Genomic DNA, 24,826 nt, shown 5'->3' on the forward strand with positions numbered 1-24,826 from the left:
CTCTTGCAGCGGCAAGGGGGACAGGCAGCTTTGATGCAGCGTCCAGCTGGTGGCAAGGACCTCCCGGGGCCACGCTGAGGTCAGGAGGGGAAGGCAAAGAAATCAAAGAGAAAGGCAGAGGGCAAGGTGGAATAAACATACCGCCACCACCAAACCCAACCCTCACGCCCCCTGCCTTTTCCTCATGGTCAGTGTCTCTCTCCATAAGTTGCCCTTTGGCTTCTAGTCAGTTAGCTTTGTGGCTGCCCCTAAAATTGGCCTGGGAATTTCCTAGAAATAAGCAAAACTTATCCGCTTTCTCATGGGGAAAACCACTCTTTAGTGCTCAATCGGAACCAACGGCAATCTTCTTGTTCCGATTTAAGGCTAAAGAGTGGGGAGAGGGGCAAGAGGGAAATGGCTGAGATTTTGCTATCTAGGCAAACAGAAGTGTTGATGAGCCTTCTCTCCAGGGGAAAGCCCGCAGGCTGCATTTAGCTAGGGGAGATGGAGAGCGCTTGTTGCCTGATGTGATAGTTGCGAGCACGCCGTTGCCACCAATCCTCGTGCTGCTGCTCCCAAAGACACCCCCAGTTGCCTGGGACTCGGCCACAAGCAGCCACCATGGGCAGCAAACGGAGAAAGGTGTGAGAGCACGAGAGCAAAGGCGATGGGATGGCCAGGAGGTTAGCAGGAAAGGTTTGGTGGGCCACCTTTCTTTGAGAGAGGGAAGTGGCAGAGTTTCACAGCACTCTGAATGATCCGCTCTGTGCCTGCTGCAGCTTTTGTAGCAGGAAGACTCTTCCGCTCTCCACAGTCCAAGGCCAGAAACCAGAGGAGGAAAAAGGAGGGACTTGGTGAAAAGGCGGCTGTGGCACTGAGCTAGGGGCTGTGGCTCAGTCGGCACAGACACCTGCTCTGGGTGCAAATGGTCCTGGGTTCAGCCCTTGTCATCTCCAGGAAGGGCTGGGAGAAACCGTGGACAACCAGGGATGCCAGTTGGTGCAGACCAGATTGATCTCAACGAAGCAGTGGTCTGATTCTGTCAACGGCAGCTTCTGATGTTCCTAGCTGGGCAGTCCCACTAGGTCAGCCTGAGAGCACAGCCTGAACCATTGGGAGGGCGGTCCAGTCTGTGGTGGGGCTACAGATCCCTCTCAATCAGCCCGACTCCCCGAGTTTCCTTTTTGCCGGTCTAGTCCTGGCCAAGGATTCTGTGGCTTCCTCATCTCTCGTTTACTCTGGAGCCAGCCCCAAATAATAATAATAATAATAATAATTTATTATTTGTACCCTGCCCATCTGGCTGGGTTTCGCCAGCCACCCTGGGCGGCTTCCAACAAAGATTAAAAATACATTAAAATGTCACACATTAAAAACTTCCCTGAACAGGGCTGCCTTCAGATGTCTTCTAAATATTAGGTAGTTGTTTATTTCTTTGACATCTGGTGGGAGGGTGTTCCACAGGGCGGGTGCCACCACCGAGAAGGCCCTCTGCCTGGTTCCCTGTAACTTGGCTTCTCACAATGAGGGAACCGCCAGAAGGCCCTCGAAGCTGGACCTCAGCGTCTGGGCAGAATGATGGGGGTGGAGATGCTCCTTCAGGTAAGTCCCTGCGACGGCTAAAGGAAAGGTAGTAGGACAAATTATTGCCCCCCATATGAGACCCCTCTTGAATGAAGCAGGGATTCGGATCCACGCCTGGTGGTTGTGCGTATGGAATTTGGCTGAGGGTCGTTCCAGGGGGCGGAGCAGCAGCAGCAGTTATTCCCAACTCCTGGATGCAGAACAGGGGGGCCTTGAGTTTGTGGTCTCTGCTTCTGAAAGGCACAAACCGCCAGAAGGTGGGTGGGAAGGGGACTCTGCAAGCTGCTTTTGGGCAAGGGAATAGAAACAGCCTATTTTCTATGCTATGGTTTATTTATATACCGCTTTTTAACCCAAGGCTCCAAAAGCAGTGAACAACAATATATATTATTAATATAGATAAAATATATACTAAAAGTACAATGTACCTGGAAAACTCTCGATGCAGAAAAGGCTTTCCAGAGGTGGTCCGGCAGGAACCGTCTTGCTATGCAGTTTAACAGTGTGTTATGCCCCTTGGTCCCTGACCGGCTGCCCTGGCTGCTCCCAGCCCATTCTGTGCACCGGCTGCTTGTAGGAGCTGCTGGCCCTCCAGAGATGCTGAGATGCCATGATTCATAGGGGTCCTGCACCTGGCTGGGGAATTAATGGTGCCTAGTAGCAGCAGAGAAAGCTGTGCTATAGGGACTATAGGAGCTGAGGAAGCTGCCGTACACCATTGGTCCACCTGCCTTTGTACTGTCTTCATTGATGGACAATGGCTCTCCAGGGTTTCTGACAGGGGTCTTTACCTGCCCTCAATGCAGCTGGGGAGTGAACCTGAGACCTTCTGCATCCAAAGCAAAAAGGATTGTCTTTCCTGTTGGGCTGGAAGAAGTTGCTGGGCAGCCAGAGAGGGTCAGGGAGGCTGAATGCTTACAAAAGATGATGCATTTCTGTAGCCCAGCAGCTGGAGGAAGGCCCCTCTCGCTCCTTCACCTGTCTGCGAGTGGATTTGAATGAACTCTGCACTTCCTTGCCTTTGATTCCCATAAACTCAGAGATCTGCGCATGGCTCTGGAGGCAGGAACAAGCACACCCAGGGGAAGCTGCTTGGCTTACTTCACAGCACAACAGCCACACGCACACCAAAGGGACAGCAGAGACTTCTGAAGGCCAGCCCCACGTCTAGAGGAGCACCTGAAGGCTCAGCTGAGCTATTTGTCCTTTGTTTACCGTGGGTTAGAAAAGTGTGCTTTCTGGAGATCTGCCAGAAGAGAGGAGATGCGTCCTTCCCAGTTTCAAAGGCTAAAGACGTTACTTCTCCCTGAGGAATTGTTTTCTACAAAGACGAGAGCAGCCATCGCATTGGGAACTACAATAGAACAGAATTATTTCCATTCAGCCTGGATGGGAAATGGAGGAGGTCAGTGTGTTGAGGCCGAGCGACGCCTCCTGCGCTACAGATTTTGGCTTTGGGGAGTTGGAGGTGTCACTGGGAAGTTAACCTCACTCACCCCCCCCCCCACCGGTGGTGGTGCAAACAAGGGGTCCAAGCTATACTTTTTACGCCAAAGCCTGCCATTTCCTCCTGCCATGTACTTTGCGTTGGGAGATCTCTCACACTCTGCGTTTCTCAATCCACCGCTGTGCTGCCAATAACCTCCAACGTCCTTCCTAGCACAAAACTCAAGGACAGCTGTAAAGAAATACTGTTATTTAAGACAGGAGCCAGTTCCCATTGGCGGAGGAGTCTCTGTACAAGGGGCTGCCACAACCTCAGATGTAGATTTCCGATGTTCTTTGTTCTTTGTATGTTGGCGAGTCTGTATTTACATATGAATGTGTGTGTTGGGGGTGTGTATGTGTTGCGTGGCTGCTTGTGGGTGTCCCGCCCAGGGAAACTGTGGAATTTGCGCTAATGTGGGGGGCTGGAGACTGGGGGGAATTCCAGAGTGGGGTGGAAAGTGGGAGGGACTTGGTTGGTCAGCAAGACAAGGGCCTAGACTGGGACCAAAATCGTCTGTGCCTGTTGCTGTGGTGGTGATTTACTTAGGAAGTCAAAAGTCGGTATACGGTGGTGGCCCATGCTTGTTGCTCTATACATATGAATATACAGGACATATTAAGCATAGTTATCTTATACATAATGTACTGGCAGAGGTTGTGGTCCCACACCCCCTCTGGTTCTGGGTGGAGAGCTCTTCACTACCCTTGTGACGTTGCTTTGATTTGGTGTGGGCCTGGACATTGTGGTGGCAGGCACCCTTCCAAAAAGCCCAGCCCTGACAATAAAGGAATGAGCATTGTTGAAAAAGGAGACCCAATTCATTCATTAGCATCTCTCCTGACTTTGTTTTGGAGGGGGGGGGGAGACACTTGCCCTAAACTATCCCACCATGGTCAGATCTGACCTCCATAGTAGAGCCCCACATCACAAGCCGGAAAAGGTCCAGGCCAGCAGAGAAAGTAGATGCTCAGGACAAACAGCAGCAGAAAAAATGTGGGGCTGGTTGGGGGAGCATGACGAGAAAGCCCCAAAGTCTGCAGTTTATAACGATGAAAATAAAAGTGTGTGAGCTAATTAAAGAGATTTCGGATTGTGTCTGGCTGTTTCTTCGTCACAGTGGCTGGCTGGTCTTGTGAGTCTTTATCGGGAATCTTCTGCCCCCCCCCCATTCGCTTCCCAGAACGGGGGCATCACAGTGCTGAGCTCTGATGAACACGGAGCAAAGATTGGCAGCATGTCTGGAAGACACAGGGGAACTCGCCATGTCATCAGCCGGGCACGTTATTCCTAAATGTCCAGGAAATAGCATGCAAAAAGCTGGCAGGCTTCTTGATGAATGGGGTTTGGCATGACGACATTTGGAGGGCCACAGGGACCCCCCCCCCTTTGCTAGAACTCCTCCTCTTGGTCAGGTGTCATGTTTGTTTAGGCATCATGTTATCCTTCCTTTCCTCCAAAGTTCTCAGGTGAAATACATGGCCTGCCCCCTATTTATTCTCACAGCAACCTGGTGAAGCAAGATGGGTTGACAGACGATGTCTGACCCAGGGTCCATGAGTATTGTAGCTGAGTAAAGGTAAAGGGACCCCTGACCGTTAGGTCCAGTCGTGACCGACTCTGGGGTTGCAGCGCTCATCTCGCTTTAATGGCTGGCGTACGGCTTCCGGGTCATGTGGCCAGCATGACTGAGCCACTTCTGGCGAACCAGAGCAGCGCACGGAAATGCCGTTTACCTTCCCGCCAGAGCGGTACCTATTTATCTACTTGCACTTTGACGTGCTTTCGAACTGCTAGGTGGGCAGGAGCAGGGACTGAGCAACGGGAGCTCACCCTGTCGCGGGGATTCGAACCGCCGACCTTCTGATCAGCAAGCCCTAGGCTCTGTGGTTTAACCCACAGCGCCACCCGCGTCCCAAATTGTAGCTGAACAGGGATGCAAAATCAAGTCTTCCTCCTCCATGTCCACCACCCCGAGCTGGTGGGATTGGTGGGTCTTACTCAGCACAAGGCAGCTTCCTGCGGCTCAGGACCCCACCTGAGCATCAGCAATGCAGCACAGTTGCCCCATCTAGCTGTGGCAGGCCTGGTCTCCTCGGCAGGGATGACTCACCACCTGCCCCTACTTCTGTAGGGAGATCCAAGTTGGCTGCAACCCCCAAGAGGTTTCTGCTGGGTTTGATTTGCGACCTGGCAGCTGTCATCTTAGAAATGACACACCACTTGTGCCATTACTCAGCCAATGCTCCGCTTCTTATTTTTCAAAGAGGGAGGGAGGTGTTAGGTCAGGCCCATCAGATTTGGAAGGCCGAACCTTTTATCTCCGCTGCATGGAGGAGTTTCTTCGCATTCAAAACAAGTTCCGTGTCTTGAGTTCAGGGCAGCTGTGCAGAGGGATCTTGGAATTACACGGCCAGCGATTCATCTCCTTTTGCTAGAGCTGTGAGGGCACCTAGTGGCCTTTCTCCTGCGTTGCTTCTAGCATGCAAAATGCATGCACAGCTGAATTGCACACTGGGCTCCAAACAAGACTTTGACAGGCTACAGACATATTGGGCTGCTGCTTGACCACTGTTCCAAAAGCCTGCGGTCAAGGTCCCACAATTCCTTCCACCACAGTGATGTTACCCAAATCCTCTGGGTTGATGTGTTTCCTAGATTTCCTGTGATAATGGGAGAAGGGGGTGGGGTGTTCCACATGTTAGAATATTTCTGTTCCACCTTAAAAAGGGAACAGGCTGTTGTGTGTCACATGCCTGTTTACTTCCTGCTCACTGGGAGTTTCCGTTTTGTATATAGCTTTTGCTCCGGCTGTTTTCCTGCACACAGAGGCAAGCAGTCATGTTTTTCCTTTGTTCTGATCAACGTTGAATAAAGCTGTAAATATGCTCTCCTGGCTGAATTTTCCGTTGTGGAAACAAAGCAGAAAGGGTGTGCATGAGTCTCGGAATGTGTCTGAGGCTCGTGTCGCTAATTGACTGATGCCGTTCTACGGGAGACTGGGAGACCGTCCGGAGACGATGTGGAGGCCTGCCTGATGCCTCCGTCTCCCTGGCAGTATCTCAACAACAGGTTATGGGCCCAGATTCACGGCACTACAGTCAAGGTCCCACAATTCCTTCCACCACAGTGATGTCACCCAAATATTCTGGGTTGATGTGTTTCCTAGATTTCCTGTGATAATGGGAGAAGGGGATGGGGTGTTCCACATGCTCCAGGGAACCCCAAAGTGGGCAGGTAAGACATCAGACCCCTGGGAACATCTCCGTGGAGGCTTTGGGTAGATGGCAGTGAAGTGCCAATTCATGACCACCCAGAGAAAGGGATGTGGAGGGACATGAACCCCTCTCTTCAAGTTTCATGCCCACCCACTGTGTTTTGTCCTGTCCCCACCCCGCAAATGAAATAAAAGTTCCGCTTACTAGAACATTCTCTTGATTTATAATGTATTTCCGTACTGCAGATGTGGCACTTCTCAGATTAAAAAGTATCATTTTTGAAAATGTCTTTAGCAGACTGTCAGTGTTGTTGTTGTCCCATGGACTGCAAGAAGATCAAACCTATCCATCCTTAAGGAAATCAGCCCTGAGTGCTCACTGGAAGGACAGATCCTGAATGAAGCTGAGGCTCCAATACTTTGGCCACCTCAGGAGAAGACTCCCTGTAAAAGACTCTGATGTTGGGAAAGATGGAGGGCACAAGGGGACGAGAGAGGATGAGATGGTGGGACAGTGTTCTGGAAGCTACCAGCATGAGTTTGACCAAACTGCGGGAGGCAGTGGAAGACAGGAGTGCCTGGCATGCTCTGGTCCAGGGGGTCACGAAGAGGCGGACACGACTAAACGACTAAACAACAACAATCCTTATGTTCTCTTTGAGTCCTCTTTGGTCAGGTTAACTTGGAGCCAGTGCAGCCTGTGAAATAACTGCAAGCTGGGTCAGCACGAAACGAAACGGGATTTCTCTTTATCAAACCTAGAGAAATCCCCAGCGGCCACTTGTCACTTAGCTCACATGGTGTGTGTGTGTTTTGCTTGCCTTGGCAGGATTGCACTTTCATGCTCCAGTTACTACCAGGCAGGCAGTTTGCTAAAGGTCATGCAGACAAGGGCTGCAAGGAGAGCGCAGCCTCCTGCCACAAATGGCAGAAGAGAGCCAGTGGGAACAGCTCCATACTGATTTGCATGCAAGAAATATTGGAATGATTTAATTATCCAGATCAACATCTGTATCACAAGGCATGCTATCTTTTAGCAGGTGCATATTATTGGCAAGTTTTTCTGCACACACCCGTATGGGTGGTCTCAGAGGTGATAGCTGAGGCCACACTCTGTGGCTAGATGGATCATGTGAGGTTAATCCTAATTTCCACCAGCAATTTCAACGCTACGGAATCGTGGCACTCCCATATACAGTCATACCTCAGGTTATAGACGCTTCAGGTTGCGTTTTTTCAGGTTATGGACGCACCAAAACCCGGAAGTACCGGAACGGGTTACTTCCAGGTTTCAGAGGTCGCGCATGCGAAGAAGCACTAAGTCACGCTTTGCGCAGCAGCGCCAAATTGCAACCCGTGTGTGCGGTTTGCGAACGCTGTGGGTTGCGAACATGCCTCCTGCATGGATCACGTTCGCAACCCGAGCGTCCACTGTAGTCAGGCTAAGCTAACTGGAAGAATCCAGATGTGAAAACAGAGAGCAGTCCTTTTTGTGGGAGAAGTGGAATTTAATCATGTGGTCAATTAATAGGAATGGGTGGAGAACATTTTTTAACCCCTTTCAATTTTGCAGGCTAGATATCGCTGATCCACTGATACTGAATGGCAACACCTTCAAAAGGGAGCACCTTTTAGAAGAAACAATGGAGGAGGACTGGAAAAAATTTAAGGACTATTTACAAAAATATTATAAGTTATATGAATGTTAAGAACTTGCATGATTTGGAAAATCTAGCTTCAGCAATAAGATTTGGTGATATGGGAAATTAAGTTACAATTATGAAAGGACTAAAGTTTAAAGCAACATTATATCTATTTTAGGGTAAAAGTAAATTGATAATAAGTATTTTAAACCCAAAATATAATTATTTGAAAATACAAAAGAACGTACGAAACAAGGTAACAATTTGCTGATACTTTTATTGTAAAGAATGCAGGGTGAGGGAGATGTGGGGAAGTCCGGTTGGTTATGAAAAAATGTCTTGGAAAGATGGATTTCTTTTTCTTTTCTTTTTCTGTTATTTCTTTTATATATCTGACTTTACATCTGTACCTGGAAAAAAGCAATAAAAATATTTATAAAAAACAAAAACAAAAGGGAGCACCTTTTAGTGTCTATTCATGGGCTGTAAGCTTTCAGTTCCTCAGCAACTACTACATTGCTGGAGGAAGTCATTGGATCTATGCAAAAAAGCTAGACTAATAGTAGTTGTTTATAATGTTTCTTGGAATGTTGTAAATTGGATATGCAGGATCTGAGAGATGACTGGAACAGTTAATGTGTTCCACTTAGCTCAAACAATGGAAAGTTGCTTTATATGTAGTGTTTCTTTAGATTTAACATTGAGAGCAATTTAACAAAAGCCGATGTTCCAGGTACCGTATATGGGACTCCACAGAGCTTTATAGAAAGGAACTGGCTAATTCAGACAGATGTTGTTGATAATTATTATTAAATAATGCTGAAAACTTCTCATTGAGGCAGATGATGGAGCCAGGTCCTGGGGAGTCTTTTTTGTGGTTAGAAACGGCTGTTCACATCTATGTTGTTTTTGATAAATCTTTGATATTTACAGACTCACACACACTCTTAAATTATATTCCTATGAGGTGGGGACTAACAAATGGACAGCTGAATTGGATCCTGTGAGCCCTTGTAGTTGCAAAGAGACATACTACAAGGCTGGAAGGATACAGTGCTGGTTTTGACCTATAAAGTCTTTTAATGGCTCAGGACCACAACACCTCAAGTCCCGCCTCTCCCCATATAAACCATCCCAATCTCTGCATTCATCCTCGGAGGCCCTTCTTCGAGTGCCTCCTTCATTTGAGGTCCTGAGGGCAGCAACAGGAGAAAGGGCCTTTTCTGCAGTGGCTCCCCATTGTGGAATGCCCTCCCCAGGGAGGCTTGCCTCGCACCTTCATTATGCACCTTTAGGCACCTGGTGAAAATGTTCCTGTTCAATCAGGCTTTTGGCTGATGGACATCCAATGCCCTTTCAAAATGTGTTGTGGAGCGGGGGGGGGGACGTTATTGATTTATTGCTTTGGTTTAATTACAGTGGTACCTTGGTTCTCAAACGCCTTGGTACTCAAACAACTTGGAACCCAAACACTGCAAACCCAGAAGTGTTCTGGTTTGCAAACTTTTTCCAGAAGCCGAACATGCTCCGTTTTGAATGTCACACTTCTGTTTTGAGTGTTATGCTGAGGTCTGTCTGTTTTTGCTTTTTATTTTGCGTTTTTCTTTTTGTGGAGGAGCCAGTGTGGTGTAGTGGTTAAGAGCGGTGGACTCGTAATCTGGTGAACCGGGTTCGCTTCCCTGCTCCTCCACATGCAGCTGCTGGGTGACCTTGCGCTAGTCACACTTCTCTGAAGTCTCTCAGCCCCACTCACCTCACAGAGTGTTTGTTGTGGGGGAGGAAGGGAAAGGAGAATGTGAGCTGCTTTGAGACTCCTTGTTGTTGTTGTTTAGTTGTGTCCAACTCTTCGTGACCCCATGGACCAGAGCAGGCCAGACACCCCTGTCTTCCAAGACTCCTTAGGGTAGTGATAAAGCGAGATATCAAATCCAAACTCTTCTTCTTGTTGTTTTTGTGACTGTGTGGAACCCAGTTCAGCTACTGATTGTGTGACTGCAGAACATTGTTTATTGCTTTCATTTTATGGATCAACAGTCTCATTAGGCAGTAAAATTCATGTTGAATTGCTGTTTTAGGGGTTGTTTTTAAAAGTCTGGAACGGATTAATCCATTTTGCATTACTTTCTATGGGAAAGCGTGCCTTGCTTTTGGAACAAAAGAAGGGTGGTATATAAATTTAATAAATAAATAATAAACACCCACCACCCAATACTCACTGCCCTTCCTTCCTTCCTTCCTTCCTATGTTTGAACGCCTGGCTTTTAACTACCGGGATGAGCACTATATCGGTGACTGGCACTTTGTTCTTGCCATGTTTTTAATTTCTGTGTCCTTTTTAACAGCTGTAAGCCACTTCCAGACGCTTTGTGTATTTTTAAATTATTATTTCTTGAATTTCTACACCACCTTCACCCGAGGATCACGGGGGGTTTACGATATAAGAACACAAAAAATTGCCCCATAGTTAGCAGCCACAAATGCTCTATTTACTTGACGGGAGGGTCAGCTCTTGGACCCCCTTTAACAGGCTGCTTTCCAGACTCCCCTCCTGGGCATAGCTGTCAACTGTCCCTTATTTGCCAGGAAACTCCCTTATCCCAGCGCCGTGTCCTGCTGCTGTCCCTTATTGATGATGTCCCTTAAATTTCCTGGGTTTCAAAGGAAGCAGCTCCTCTCCCTCCCTCCCTGCCGGCCAGGGAGGAGGGAGGCTCCAGCTGTGTTGCTTGGCTGCCCGGCCTGCCCCCCTCTGGCCTCCTCTCACCAGCCTCGGCCCCCGGGAGCCCCTCCCCGCTGGGACTGGCAGGAGCCTCAGGCCCTTCCGCCGCCATCCTCCTCGCGGCCACCGAACTGAGCGTCTCTGCCTGGGCCTCCCCTCTGCCCGTCACCACCGTTCCCACTAGGCCGTACTGCGGCTGTGCCACCAAAGGACCCGGATGAGATGGGCAGCCTGGCACGGCCGATGAGTTGCTGAGGAGCCTTGAGAGGAGAGCGAGGGCAACCATGGAGAAAGCAGTTCAGAGAGAGGAGGAGGAGGCGCGGGCAGGTGTTCCAAAGGCTAACCATATTGGGGAAAAGCGGAGGAAGAACCGCAAGCGCTTCTCCTATAGATTTGTAGTGGTAGACCATAGCTGTCAACTTACAGATTTGAAAATAAGGGACCAGCAGCCTCAAAAATAAGGGATCAGCAGCCAAAATAAGGGATTTTCCAAGGGGCACAGGTATGTTCAACTTCTGAGCCCCTCCGAGCCAAAGGCAGAAAGCCCAGCCAGCAGCCAAACGAAGCCTCAAGCGGTGGTTCCCGCAACACAGCAACCCGGCAAAGGGGATGCAGCAAGGAAAACCACCGTCACCTCTCCGCTGGGAAGCGCTGAGCAAAGGCGAGTCCCCAGGCAAGGCAGCCGATTTGATCGGCACAAGGCATGCAAGCTCCACCCCCCAGTCGTTCTTAGACTCCTTATTGGGTGAGCAACGCAGCCAAGCAACCCAGTTGGAGCCATCCTCCTCCCTGGCTGGCAGGGAGGGAGGGAGGGAGGGAAAGGAGCGGCTTCCTTTGAAACCCGGGAAATTGAAGGGACATCCATCAATAAGGGACAGCAGCGGGGCACGGTGCTGGGATAAGGGACTTTCCCACCAAATAAGGGACGCTTGACAGCTATGGTGGTAGACTAGCATAGATAGTCTGATCTGTGGGTATACTTCGGGCGCTATTCCCCCCCTTCCTCCCGCCCCACCTGATGGAACTGAGAGCTGCAGATGGAGCACAGGAGAAAAGATACAGTGGTACCTCGCAAGACGAACGCCTCACAAGACGGAAAACCCGCTAGACGAAAGGGTTTTCCGTTTTGGAGGCGCTTCGCAAGACGAATTTCCCTATGGGCTTGCTTTGCAAGACAACAGCCCATAGGGAAATATCCGGGACAGCGGGGAAGCGCAGCGCGTCTTCCCCACTGTCCTCGGACCTCCTCCGAAGCCGGGCGGCGGGGCGGGAATGCCTGCCCCCGCCGCCCGGCTTCGGAACGGTGCTCCGAAGCCGGGCGGCGGGGAGGGAACGCCTGCCCCCGCCGCCCGGCTTCGGAAAGATGCTCCGAAGCCGGGCGGTGGGGCGGGAACACCTGCACCGGCCGCCCGGCTTTGGAGCATCGTTCCGAAGCCGGGCGGCGGGGAGGGAACACCTTCTGAAGGCGGGCGTGGGGCGAAAGTCTTTGCTCCCCCCTGCCTGCCTGTCCCGGAGGGCTTTTGAAGGCAGGCGGGGGGGAGCAAAGACTTTCGCCCCCCGCCCGCCTTCAGAAGAGGCCCAGGACCTCTTCTGAAGGCTGGCGGGGGGCAAAAGTATTTGTCCCCCCTGCCTGCCTTCCCAGGGGCTTTTAAATCGCCCCGGACAGCGAAGAAGTCCTCCGCTGTCCCGGGGCGATTTTAAAATGCCGCCCGCCAGCATTTTAAGATCGCCCGGACAGCGGAGAAGTCCTCTGCTGTCCCGGGGTTTTTTAAAATGCTGGGGGTGGGAAGAAAAGCCCTTGTCCCCCCCCCAGCCTTCAGAAGAGGTCGGGGGACAGACTGTCCCCGGACCTGGTCTGAAGGCGCTTTCCCTAGGAACGCATTAATTGATTTTCAATGCATTCCTATGGGAAACCGTGCACCGCAAGACGAAAAAACCGCAAGACGAAGAGACTTGCGGAACGAATTAATTTCGTCTTGCGAGGCACCACTGTACAGAACTGCAGCAGCATCTTCGTAGCTTGGACTTCGTTTTGCGCCAAAAGCGGTTGCTGCTTGTAGTTATTTCATGGCAGTGTTTCATTGGCTGGTGTCTGGAGCAGCAACCTCTGGAAACGAAGGGCCCAAAACCGGCGCTGCTCCCCAAAATTATCTGGTCCCTTTTAACTGGTCGTCTCAAATCCCTTATTGTGGCTGCTGGTCCCTTATTTTCAAATCTGTCCCTTGACAGCTCTGCTCCTGGGCCTTCCGCCTTCCGCCTTCCTCTTCCTCCAGCATCTCTGCACTGCGCAGGCGCTCTGCCGGTTCCCCGGAGGCGGACCCAGGTGGCAGCAGCCCGCGACGCCGACGCCGCCCCTCGCAGCGGCACACCGCGCATGCGCCTGTAGGAAATCCGGGCTTCGAAGCTGGCGGCGGCGGCGGCGGCCCGCGCGTGCGCGCAGCTTCCTCGCCTCCTCTTCCTCCCCCCTCCCTTTCAAAGGGCGGAGCCTCCTGCCCAGAGTCGCCTTTCGGCTCCGCCCCGGCCGGGCGGTGGGCGGGGCCTGGCCGGGCGGGGCGGAGGCGCCGTCACGTGACTGCCGAAGGATTCCCAACATGGCGGCCGGGGGAGCCGCTGGCGTCGCTGGCCTGAGGGTGTAAGCGGCGGGCGCCGCGCAGGCCGAGGCCTCCTGGCTCTGCCCTTCCTCGGCCTCCTCCTCCTCCTCGCCCTCTTCGCCCGCCCGCCCGGACAGAGAGAGCCGCCCTCTTCGCCCGCCTCGGACGCCCCTCGCTCGTCCCGCCGCCATGAGGGAAAAGGGCCGCAAGAAGAAGGGCCGCACCTGGGCAGAGGCCGCCCGGACGGTACGCGGGGCGGGGCCCGGGGAGGAGGGGGGGGCAGGAGGGGCAGCCCCTCTCCCGAGCTCCCCGCCGGACGTGTGAAGGGCTCGCCCGACACGTGTCTGCCCGCCCGCCCGCCCCCCCTCCTGCTCCAGGCCTCCAGGCGCCGAGAGGAAGGGGACCCCGCCGGTCATCCAGCCCACCCCGCTGCAACGCCGGGATCCCCGCCTGGGCGCTTCCCTGCCGTGGCAAGGGGAAAGGGAGAATATTCCGCCCGTGGTGTTGTGCTTAGTTAGGGCTGTGGATCTGATGCTTCCAGAACATCAGGAAATGGTTTTTTTCCCCTCGGCCCCCCCCCCCAAAGTATTTGGATTGTCAGCCCTTGCAGGTTGAGTTGAGGAGCAGTGAAGCTGCTGTGGAATATCTGTCAGCCCTGTCAATTGTTAGCAATCCCTTAACTTCGCACTGTCTTTCATGGCACTGAGGTGATTATGTATCTGAGCTAATTTGAGCTTTTTGGAGGCACAGTGGCAAATTGCAAAAGTTTGCATCTGACGGTGGGTCTTTGTGGAAACTGGTGACCACAGCCTGTGTGTGTAAGGAAATCTGACAGCTGAGATGACTGTGCATTCTGGAACCCTTTACTCATCACATAGTGAAGTGGACCAGCAAAAGAAAGCTGCTCCTTAAAACTTAAAAATATATGTCAAAATTACTCATTACTACTGTCTGTTTTTACGCCTCTCATCTTTGCCCAGTTTTTGCTCCGAGTCTTGCACCTTTTGGGGCATCTGTTCTCATGCATCAGGTGAAAAGGAGGTTGTCATTAGCTGTGGGTGACATGTAATTCTGTGTTCCCACTCTTGGTGATGGGGTGCCATGAGATGCAATGTGGCCCCCATTTCAAAACAGCCGTCCCTTGTGAGATGCTCTTGAAGGCCAAGCCCACATGTGCAGGCCTCTTTCTCCCCCTTGTCTCAGTGATAAAGCACATAGTTTGCATGGAAAAGGTCCCAGACTTAAATGCTTGGCATCGTCTAGCATTGCTGGGAAATGCTCCTGCCTGGAAGCACAGAGAATTGCTGTCAGTCAGTACTGAGTTAGATGGACCAATATTCTGACTAAATAGAAAAAAAGATTTCTATGTTCCTTTCCAAGCTGTCAGAACTGTAGTTTGCCTCCATCCTCTCTTCTTTCCTGTTCCTAGAACTTCAGTCTTAATGGTGGAACAGCCTGTTCAACCAAAAGCCATTTGCTACTCCGGAAAGCTCTGCTTATGGTAAACATCCAAGATGACTACAGTCTCTTAAGCTTCTAAGAGCCCCCATCCTGTCTGGAGTTGAAGACTCCAAAGCTCACTGAGGAGTGAGCTCTCAGACTAACTTGCATTAATCCCTGCTGTGTTTGGAACAGTATTTAGCCAGATGCAAGCAAAGACTTAATAACAGCTTTCGGGTACCAGTTAACAAGATAGTTCTCCAGCAGGCACCAAAATATCTCACATTGTTTCTGGGCAGGACTGCTCTTAATGTCATCAGTTTTTAAAATTCAGGGTAACCAAAAGAAAGAACTAATTAACTAAAAATGTTAAGTGGGCAGACTTTGTCAGTGAAATGCCCATCTTTTCCAGCACCTTCATCTGAGTAAACAAAAACACAAGCATCCATAGTTCTGTTTTATAAAAACCAGGTCCAGGCAACATGCAGGATGTTTCTGTCTCCTGGGCGGGTCAGGGTGCATCGCAGTGCAAATTAGTTCCTGGAATTGACAAACCTCTGTTCCCAGAAGGTTCGTTATGGATGTTTTAATAGTTCTGGAGGTCTGCTTGTGCACCTGAGTCATTCTGGAATTCAGCATCATTAGTAGTAGAAAACAGAAAGGAAAAATGGTTCACTAAGTTGTTGGTATGTACTGTTGTCAATTGAGTCATCTGTAGAAAATCACAGCCCACATAATAAAACTGTTCCCGTGACTTTTATATATATATAGAAAAGTAGGGGAGAATGTAATAGAGGTGTGTAAAACGATGTATGATGTGGATTGAGAGTAGTTCTTATCTCTCAAAAGTGCTAGAATCCTGGTCATGCAATGAAGCTGAATGATGAGTGATTCAGGATGGACAAAAGGAAGCACTGCTTGACTCATGTAATTAAACAGTGAGAGTCACTAATACAAGGTGTGTTGGTAGTGACCACAATCTTAGTGGCTTAAAAAGGTTCTTGGACAAATTCAAGATGGCTCTATCCTACCTCCAGAATCAGAGGCATCTCAGTCACAGAGAATCACAGCAGGAGAGGGCTTCTCATCTTGTTGGCCACTGGCAGCAGAGTCAGAATAGAATGCTGGACTAAATAGGCCATCGGTTTCATCTGGTAGGCCTGTTACTTGGGTCTCATGAGGGGCAAATCCTTTTATTTTTACTTACATATAGTGAAAAGGAGGGCATACATTTTTAAAATATGTCTCAAAGCGGCTTACATTTTTTAAAAGCATAATAATTTTATTATTTCTATATCCCACCCATCTGGCTGGGCTACCCACATATAAAAACATACAATATACAATGTTTAAAATAGATAAAAACTTAAAAAGAGTATAACATTGGTACTGCACATGGAAACCATGGAGGGAGGAAGAGGGAAGTTTAGACAGGTAGGTGAAGGTATCTAAAATTTGTATGTATTAAAATTTTGGAAATTTAAGATAAAATAGAACTGCATCTATGGTGCAAAGGCTTCTTGAAATAAAACCATTTTAATCTGAAATTTGAGACTCAGGGATGTCGCCTGCCTGATTTCTAATGGAACTTGTTTCTGAGTAAACCTGCAGGAGCTTCTGTCTGAAGAAAGCTTACTGGACAATTTTTAAATTTATTTCGACTGCATCAGACCAACATGGCTACCTACCTGAATGCAGAAGCTTCTGTCATTTGAATAGACATCAGAGAACCACGGCCTTAAAAGGTTCCAGTGTGAAAGCAACAACTCCCAGCCTCACTTTCCTTGTGCTGTTGTTAGGAGCAAGTGGTAGGAAGCGATGCACAAAGAGTTACTGTGATGTAACGGACTGTCCTTAAGCTGTTGATGCTGTGCTTAGAGTTTTAAAAAAATGTTTTGATGTGCATGCGGATTATTTTTAAAGGTGACAAGAGCAGGCAGATGCTGAGGGTTGTATCCAGCAAAGTCCTTCCATTCACACAAAGACTTGTGCAGGAGACGTTCCCTGCCCCATGCACTCCCTCCAAATGTGTTCTGCCCCCCACAACTCTCTGAAACAGGGAGAAAAGGTTTCGCTGGACTAGCAGAAGTCCTTGCGCAAATGGGACAACTTTGTTGGATACAGCACTGAATGTCACAATACTGAGCCCAATTCAAGTTGTGAGTGGGGGAATAAAGGTAAAGGTACCCCTGCCCATACGGGCCAGTCGTGTCCGACTCTAGGGTTGTGCACCCATCTCACTTAAGAGGCCGGGGGCCAGCGCTGTCCGGAGACACTTCCGGGTCACGTGGCCAGCGTGACAAAGCTGCTCTGGCGAGCCAGCACCAGCGCAGCACACGGAAACGGCGCTTACCTTCCCGCTATAAAGCGGAACCTATTTATCTACTTGCACTTAGGGGTGCTTTCGAACTGCTAGGTGGGCAGGAGCTGGGACCGAAGGACAGGAGCTCACCCCGCTGCGGGGATTCGAACCGCCGACCATGCGATCGGCAAGCCCTGGGCACTGAGGTTTTACCCACAGCGCCACCCGCGTCCACAGTGGGGGAATACAAAGCCCTAAACCGCTTAGGGACCAAGTACTTAAAGGTATGCCTCCACAATCCCTCCTTCCCTTTGGGGTTGAGGCAGACGGGGAGGCCCTGCTCATGTTCCCATGGACAGGTATGGCCTATGGACTGGTGACTTGAGACAGGGACTTCTTTGTGGTGGCACCTTGATTGTGGAACTTCCTCCCTCCCTCCCTCCCTGGGAAATGCAGCTGTTTCCCATGTTGTCAATTTTTGCTTGCCTGAGCTTTCGGGAGATATATTTGCTTTGAGTCTAGTACTGGTAGCATTGTGCTTTTTTCAGCTTTAATTATTTTGTGTAAATGGTTTGTTTTCATTACTCTGTATTCCTGTGCTCCTTCAGGAGGAAAGGGTTGTATATAAATATCAAACGAAACTGGCTTTTGTGTATGGTTGTTGTTGCTGCTGCTTTATGTGGTGATGTGTTGCCAGGCTGCCTCCTCGGCTGCTTGACAAGTTTTGCCATAGTTTTGTAGGTTGCGCTATTCACTGTGTTGGTTAAACAGCACTGCAGGACACTCCTCCAGTGTTAGCTTGGCTTTTTAGATTGATATGCATTGTCAGCAGAGGCAGTCCTTTTAAAAAAGTTTGCTGTGGGTGGAGAAAGTGGCATTTAAGCTTTTGTTTCCTAACAGCTGTTGAACCCAGTCGCCTGTTCTGTCTCCTTCGCTGGAAATGATTTTTGGCTAGAAGACCACCATCTCAAATGTTGCATCTGATGACTTCTAGGCTTCCTCTTTTGTTGAACTCTGACTTCTTCTTCTTCATCTTCATCATCGTCATATTTATGTGTGTGTATTTTCAGATTTAAAAAGAGCAGAGCTTTTTCTCTAGTCTTTCTGTGGCGTTGCAGTAGATTGGTGCGATGACTTCCTTGAACTGAAACCTTGAAGTGCTTCTGTGCAGACAGCTTTAAGTGCACATCCATCTTACATTGACAGTATCATGGCACTTGAGTGTGTGGCTCCCTTTGGGAGCCATATGTGGCATTTTTTTCACGTGGGATATTGTGGTGTCACATAGAGTGCCAGGCTAGGACTGAGGCTCGCTCCCTCCCCCGCTAAAACCTCAGAGAATAATATAATAATAATAATGATATTTTATTATTTATACCCTGTCCATCTGGCTGGATTTCCATGCCAGATCATGTAGAACCACCTTCTTGAGGCAAACATGGTGGCTTCATTGACAGTCCTCACTCCTGGACACTTTAGACAGGTTTAGTGGGGTTGCTGCTTTTTCTTCCTTTTTAAAAAACAAAACAAACACGTGTTCAGTATTTATTATTATGTTTGCATACTGCCCTTCCTCCAAAAAGAGCCCAGGCTGGTGCCCAAGCCAACAACATATCAGTCTGTTTACAGCAAAAGATAAAACATCTAAAAACCAGCAAAGCGAAAATAAACAATACAACACAATACTGGAACTGCCAGGTTCAGATTGGCTCCATATCCCCAAAGGCTGAGTGAACCAACATGTTTTGTCTTCACATCTCAGAGGGAGTGAAATGAGGGGTAGACTTCCCTTCCCAGGAATTCAACCCAGTCTAGGTGTGTGTGCCTTGTGCCTCTGAACATTTGCAGAGTTTCTTTTGCCAGCAGAAAAAGCTTCATAGGAAAAGGTATGGGGACTATTCTTTGCCTCTGCCCCAGCCAGCCAGCCTGGTATGCAGTGTCCCCAAGGACCTAGAGGGGCTTGAGTGGGATGGTAGCCCATAGAACGTGTGGGGAAATGCTAGCTAGCAGCCCCATAAGCTCTGCCACTGAAGCTTCATGCTTGGTGTGTCCAATAGGAGAAGTTAGGCCATGTGGGTTAACTAGGAGGGGAAAGGGGTGGGAACTCTCTGGGGCATCATGGCTGGGGGGAAATGGCAGAAACCTGACTTTCCCAAATGAGAAACCCTATTGTATCTCAATCCCTTCTCCGAATGGAAGGGACCCTTCCGTTTGCAGGAGGGCAGCTCTGGATCCAACCCTTTGTGTTGGTTGTAGTGATTTTATGCTAAATCTCCATTCCATATCTTTAGGCGCCCGGCAAAAACATTTCTCTTCAGCCAGGCATTTGGCTGATTAACGTTCTATGGCCTTTTCAGTGTACCTGAGGGAGGGGAGGGGGTTATTGTTTTGTTTATTTTTTATTATGTACTTGGTGTTTTCATAATTGTGTTTTTATGTTGTGAACCGCCCTGTCATCTTCAGATCAAAGGCAGTATACAAATTTAATAAACAACAACAACAAATCTAATATGATGATGAATGGTGAGACATTTCCTTCATTGATTAGATTGGTTGGATTAGATGCCCTTCAAAGCCCCCTCATCTTCTATGAGTTTATGATGATATTATTATTATTATTTATACCCCGCCCTTCTGGCTGAGTTTCCCCAGCCACTCTGGGCGGCTCCCAGTTGAGTGTTAAAAACAATACAGCATTAAATATTAAAAACTTCCCTAAATAAATAACACTCTCTTCCTGATTGAGGATAGAAAAGGAGAACTTGGTGGCCAAAAATGGAAATACATTTTAAACTCCTCTGATCTGAGCAAGTGTGCCTAAGCAAGTTTGCTTCCTCCCTCCTTCCCTCTTTTTCTTCTACCCCCCCCCCCCTTTTCCTTTTTGGCTGTTTCCAAGGCGAAACAGCTACTATTAACTTTGGAGCTGGTTTTTCACAGTCTGTTGACAATACCAGTGTTCAGATCCTTAAATCTTCCTGCAGGCATGGGTTGTCACTAGGTGGCTCTTAATTTGATGTTGCTTTGTTGCCTCTCCTGAGCAACTCACTGGCTGCTGCTGCCGCTGCCTCCCTTCTGCTTTCTGCAGGTTAGCTAGTTGAGTAAAAGGGAACGCTGTGTGTTTGTATTTCTGTAAAATAAAATAGACAGCAGGCAGAATGCAGACGCACGTGATCTCTAATTACCTGGCTGCTTCTCCTTCCCTCATGACCCCAATTCTAATTAAAGCCTTGAACAGTCTTTGGCTAATTGGATGAGTCAGAGGAGCAGTAATCTGGGTCAAGTCCTCCTCAAACCTGTCCCTCTTTTCCCACCGCTGGCTTCCCCTGTGTTGTTTCTAGGCAGTGATGTGCAATTCCTGGAAAATTTTGAATGGTGGCCATTTTTCCAGGGTAATTTGCATCAGAAAATTTCTATGGAAACTTCTCTGATGCCCTGAAAAGTGATCTAATTTAGCATATCTATTTTATTTGCGTCTTGTAAACAAAGGTAAACACTTCAAAACATCCAAGCTTGATTAATACCGTATTTGCAGTTCATTGCTTTTAATGCATATAACTAAATGGAAGATTTTCCGGGGGGGGGGGAGCGCTAGAAGAAATTTCTATCCCTTATCACTGCTTCCATGGAAGTGAGAGCTAGACCATAAAGAAGGCTGATAGCTGAAGAATGGATGCTTTTGAATTATGGTGCTGGAGGAGACTCTTGAGAGTCCCATGGACTGCAAGAAGATCAAACGCATCCATTCTGAAGGAAATCAGCCCTGAGTGCTCACTGGAAGGACAGATCCTGAAGCTGAGACTCCAATACTTTGGCCACCTCATGAGAAGAGAAGACTCCCTGGAAAAGACCCTGATGTTGGGAAAGATGGAGGGCACAAGGAGAAGGGGACGGCAGAGGACAAGATGGTGGGACAGTGGTCTCGAAGCTACCAGCATGAGTTTGACCAAACTGCGGGAGGCAGTGGAAGACAGGAATGCCTGGCGTGCTCTGGTCCAGGGGGTCATGAAGAGTCGGACACAACCAAACGACTAAACAACAACAACAACATCACTGCTTCCAGGTGAAAATAACACTTCTTGTCAACGACAGTTGCTGCTATTACAGAATCCTTTAGAAAAGTAGGAAGATGAGATCCACTGCAGTCATTAAGCCAATTCACACAATTCCTTTCAGGTGCAAGACTCTCTGTGAGACACCCCTTCCCCCAGATTATTTGTTGGGCAAGATAGTCTTGCTAAAGGGGCCATACGTCATCATTTTCTCCATGTCTTTTCAGCTATGATGCAATGTGAAAGACTATTGGGTTTGGAAAACCTGGGTTGAAATCACAGCTCCATTGTCTGGAAAAAGTGAGAGTAGTAGCCCTGTTCTGGGTTGTGAGGGAAGGATGCTGGCAGAGTGTCCTTCTCAAGTGCTCTGTTTGTCACAGTCAATTTAGGGCGTGTAATTTGCAAGGCCAATTTTGTGTGTGTTCGCACATGTATGTAGGTAGAATGGCAATTGCAGTTGGCCATCTACTCTTACTGCCTACTCTGAAACAGGAGAATAAGGATAATTCTGCATCTAAAACATCTCCAATAGATACCTGTCCTCAAATAAGATTTCTGATTCCAGCTACTAAGCTTAGGCACCATCTTTCTAATGTTTAACCTAAACTTTGCCTTTCAAGTTTAAAATCGGTTCTCAAGAGCTGTTCTTTCCTACAACATTCTGAGAACACTCCAGGGACTAGAAAGCTGAATATGGATTCAAAGAGCTATTAATCTTTTCTCTAGACCAGACGCATTCTCAAAGGAGTCACTTTCCAGACCATTTGCCATCAACTTGGTTCTCCTCTGAATCCATCCATTAGGCTCTGTGTGTGCTGTGAACAGTATGTTGGCACCTGTCAGTCTCAGGAGACAGTGGGAGAATGCGCCTTCGGAGGTGAAGTCAAACCACTGGAGAGTTGCAGCACTTACTGTGGTTGGTGAGACCAGTATGGGAGAGACATGTTTTATTGTAGCTGCAGCAGATGAGGATGTCCAGTTTCACTGTTACAGATGCAGCAGGGTGTTTCTTCTCTCTGCGCTCCTCCCAGTGGTCATTCCTCCTCTGGCCACTGCTGTGGATGCACGATCTGTCTGTCTCCAGGCACTGGGGTCGTCTGCAAGGGATTCCCACACGGCAGGGTTGATGTTGCCAACCTTCATATCACATTTGCAGACATCTTTGTAATGCAGAGTTGGTCTGCCTGTGGGTCTAGTGTCGGAGGCCAGCTCCCCGTAGAGCACGTCCTTGGGGATCCTGCCATCTTCCATTCTGTAGACATGACCAAGCCAGTGTAAACGTTGCTGAGATGGAAGAGCAAACATGCTGAGAACGTGGGCTTGAGAGAGCCCATCTTAGTTTGACACTGTCCTGCCATGTGATGCCCAAAATCTTCCTGACAACAGTGCATATGGAAGGCATCGTGGCATCGGCATCCAGACTCTGCTTGTCTCGAAGAGCTGGATGCCCCCCCTCCCTCTAAGAATGCCATCAACTCTTAAGTATGAGGGAAAGCCCCAGGAAATGATGGAATACCAACGGAAGTGCTGAAAGCGAGCTTCACTCCTTCCCTCATGACACAGCTTCATGGCCTCCTCTTGCAGAACTGGGAACAATGATCCATGCCAGAAGACATAGGTAACTCCAGCATTGTGACCCTCTACAACAGCAGTTCTCAACCTGTGGGTCCTCAGATGTTGTTGGACTACAACTCCCATCATCCCTGAGCTCTGGCCTTGCTATCTAGGGGTGATGGGAGTTGTAGTTCAACAACATCTGAGGACCCACAGGTTGAGAAAAGCTGCTGTACAAGAACAAAGGCAACTGCCATGACTGTAACAACTACTGTGGGATCTCCTTTCTGAGTGCCATGGGGAAAGCCTTTGCCCATGTAGTTCTCAACAGATTACAGTCACTTGCTGACAGAATCTATCCCAACTCACAATGCAACTTTAGAGCTCAGAGGTCAACAGTTGACATGATTTTCTCACTTCTGCAGCAGAAATGCCAAGAGCAGAGGCGCCCCTTGTACATCGCCTTTGTAGAGCCAACAAAGGCCTTTGGCCTTGTCAGCCGACAAGGACTCTTCACACTTCTCAACAAGATAGGATGCCCACCTGAGCTCCACAAGATGATTATGTCATCCAATGAGAAAATGCACAGCGCCATCCGGTATGATGGCTCATCTTCAAGACGCCTTCTCTATAAAGACGGGTGTGAAATGGCTGTGGTCTCGCTCCAACTCTCTGGCATATTCTCTCTCTTGCTCTCATATGCCTTCAGCTCATCTGAAGACGGTGTGTACTTTCATTTAAGGAGTGGCACCTCTCCATGCCAAGACAAAAGTGCAGCAGGTTCTTACCCATGAGATGTTGTTTGCAGATGACGCAGCCTTGACAGCGCACTCTGAGGAAGCTCTACAGAGACTCATCTGCAAGTCTGCACAGAGTAGTTTTAAACAGTGTACTTTATAAATCAGAATGGTGTCCCCCTCTGTGTGGTTCAAGTTAGGGCTTCAGTATCCTTCAGTGCATTGTGTGAGACTTAACAATATTGCTGTTGCATTGCTATGAGCAGAGCTAGTAATAACTTATTCTACTGCTTATAGGACTTAGTGTGCTGTTGGTGTTTATGCACAGAGCATAGAAATAGCATTCTCTGTTCAGAGTGTGTGGACTAGGGGTTGGGAATTGCCTGTCTCAAGATCTAATCTGTCTCGTGCAAGGCAGAGGAAATAGGGTGGCAGCAGAGAGAACAGTAACTTTGGGAAGATTGACGTCACAGACTGACCACCGAATCCCAGACCTTAGAATCATAAAGTTGTAGAATGGGAAGGGAAACGAAGGGCCATCTAGTCCAGTCCCTTGCAGTGCATGAATCACAGCTCAAGCTAGCACATCAAATCCATGAGGGTCACAGTTCTGCCAATCTGTGATGTATCTAACTTCAGGTGGAGAAAGACGCCTGGTTGTACCAATCCAGACTGCTCTCCAAATCAAAGAGGCATATCGAAAATCTGTGACAATTCAACTGTCAACTAGGCTTATAGCAGGAAATTGCTTGCTTGAATGCTGCTCTCCATCTCTCTTGGATGGAGTGTGCTGGCACCTCATGTTGCTAGGGTCCCTTAATTGTTTGTTTCTGTTGCGCATACTAGATGGCTTTCCTGCTTAATCTGTTTAGTTTGAAGGCGGTAGATGGGAAGAGGAGAAAACAGATGTGTGTGAAACACTTGCAAGGTGTCCTATTGAACGAATCCCCCACTGTCTTGATGAGAGGGGCATAAGGAACTCTGGAAGAATGATAACCATAGAGAAGAATGATGAGGACTTGTGGGGCATGCAGTTTCCCCAAGAACACATTCTTCAAATGTCCAAACCATGGATTTGAAGGCAGGGCTTTTAAAAGGGTAGCAGTGTGAGTGTGTTGGCAGGTTACACAGAGGTGAATTTGTCAGAGCGACTTCCTTGTGGTTTTGGGTATTCTGTCATCCTGGTGGTGGAGTTGCATCATCACTAGGATGACACATTCCAGTCGTCTTCCTGAATTAATGATGAGAGAAGAGCAGACGCTTAAGAAATTGAAAGCAGTTAACCAAGTGCCAAGGCAGGTTGAAGAATGAGGCTGGCTTGGAGGTAGGATTGCAGGAGGCTGAGAGCAAAGCAGTGCAGTTTTGATAAGATCAACAGAAGGTTTTTGAAAGACCCACCATCATACGTAAGCAAATACTTCCAGTCCAGAAGTCATTGCATATTTGTGGGAAATGACTATTTATTTATTTTTTGCGCCTCCCATTTCAAAACATATGTGTACAATGCAATCGATAACATCTGATT

The 24,826-nt window shown here is 48.8% G+C and overlaps 1 protein-coding gene across 1 annotated transcript in view; it reads right to left on the bottom strand.

Annotated features, from left to right (window-relative positions):
• The window catches only part of HADHB (hydroxyacyl-CoA dehydrogenase trifunctional multienzyme complex subunit beta), a 348,394-nt gene that overhangs the window by 230,586 nt on the left and 92,982 nt on the right, over nucleotides 1–24,826 (bottom strand). The gene's annotated exons all lie outside the window — the stretch shown is intronic.

The sequence above is a fragment of the Podarcis bocagei genome (genome assembly GCF_964188305.1).
Source record: "Podarcis bocagei genome assembly, chromosome: 3".
NCBI lineage: Eukaryota > Metazoa > Chordata > Lepidosauria > Squamata > Lacertidae > Podarcis > Podarcis bocagei.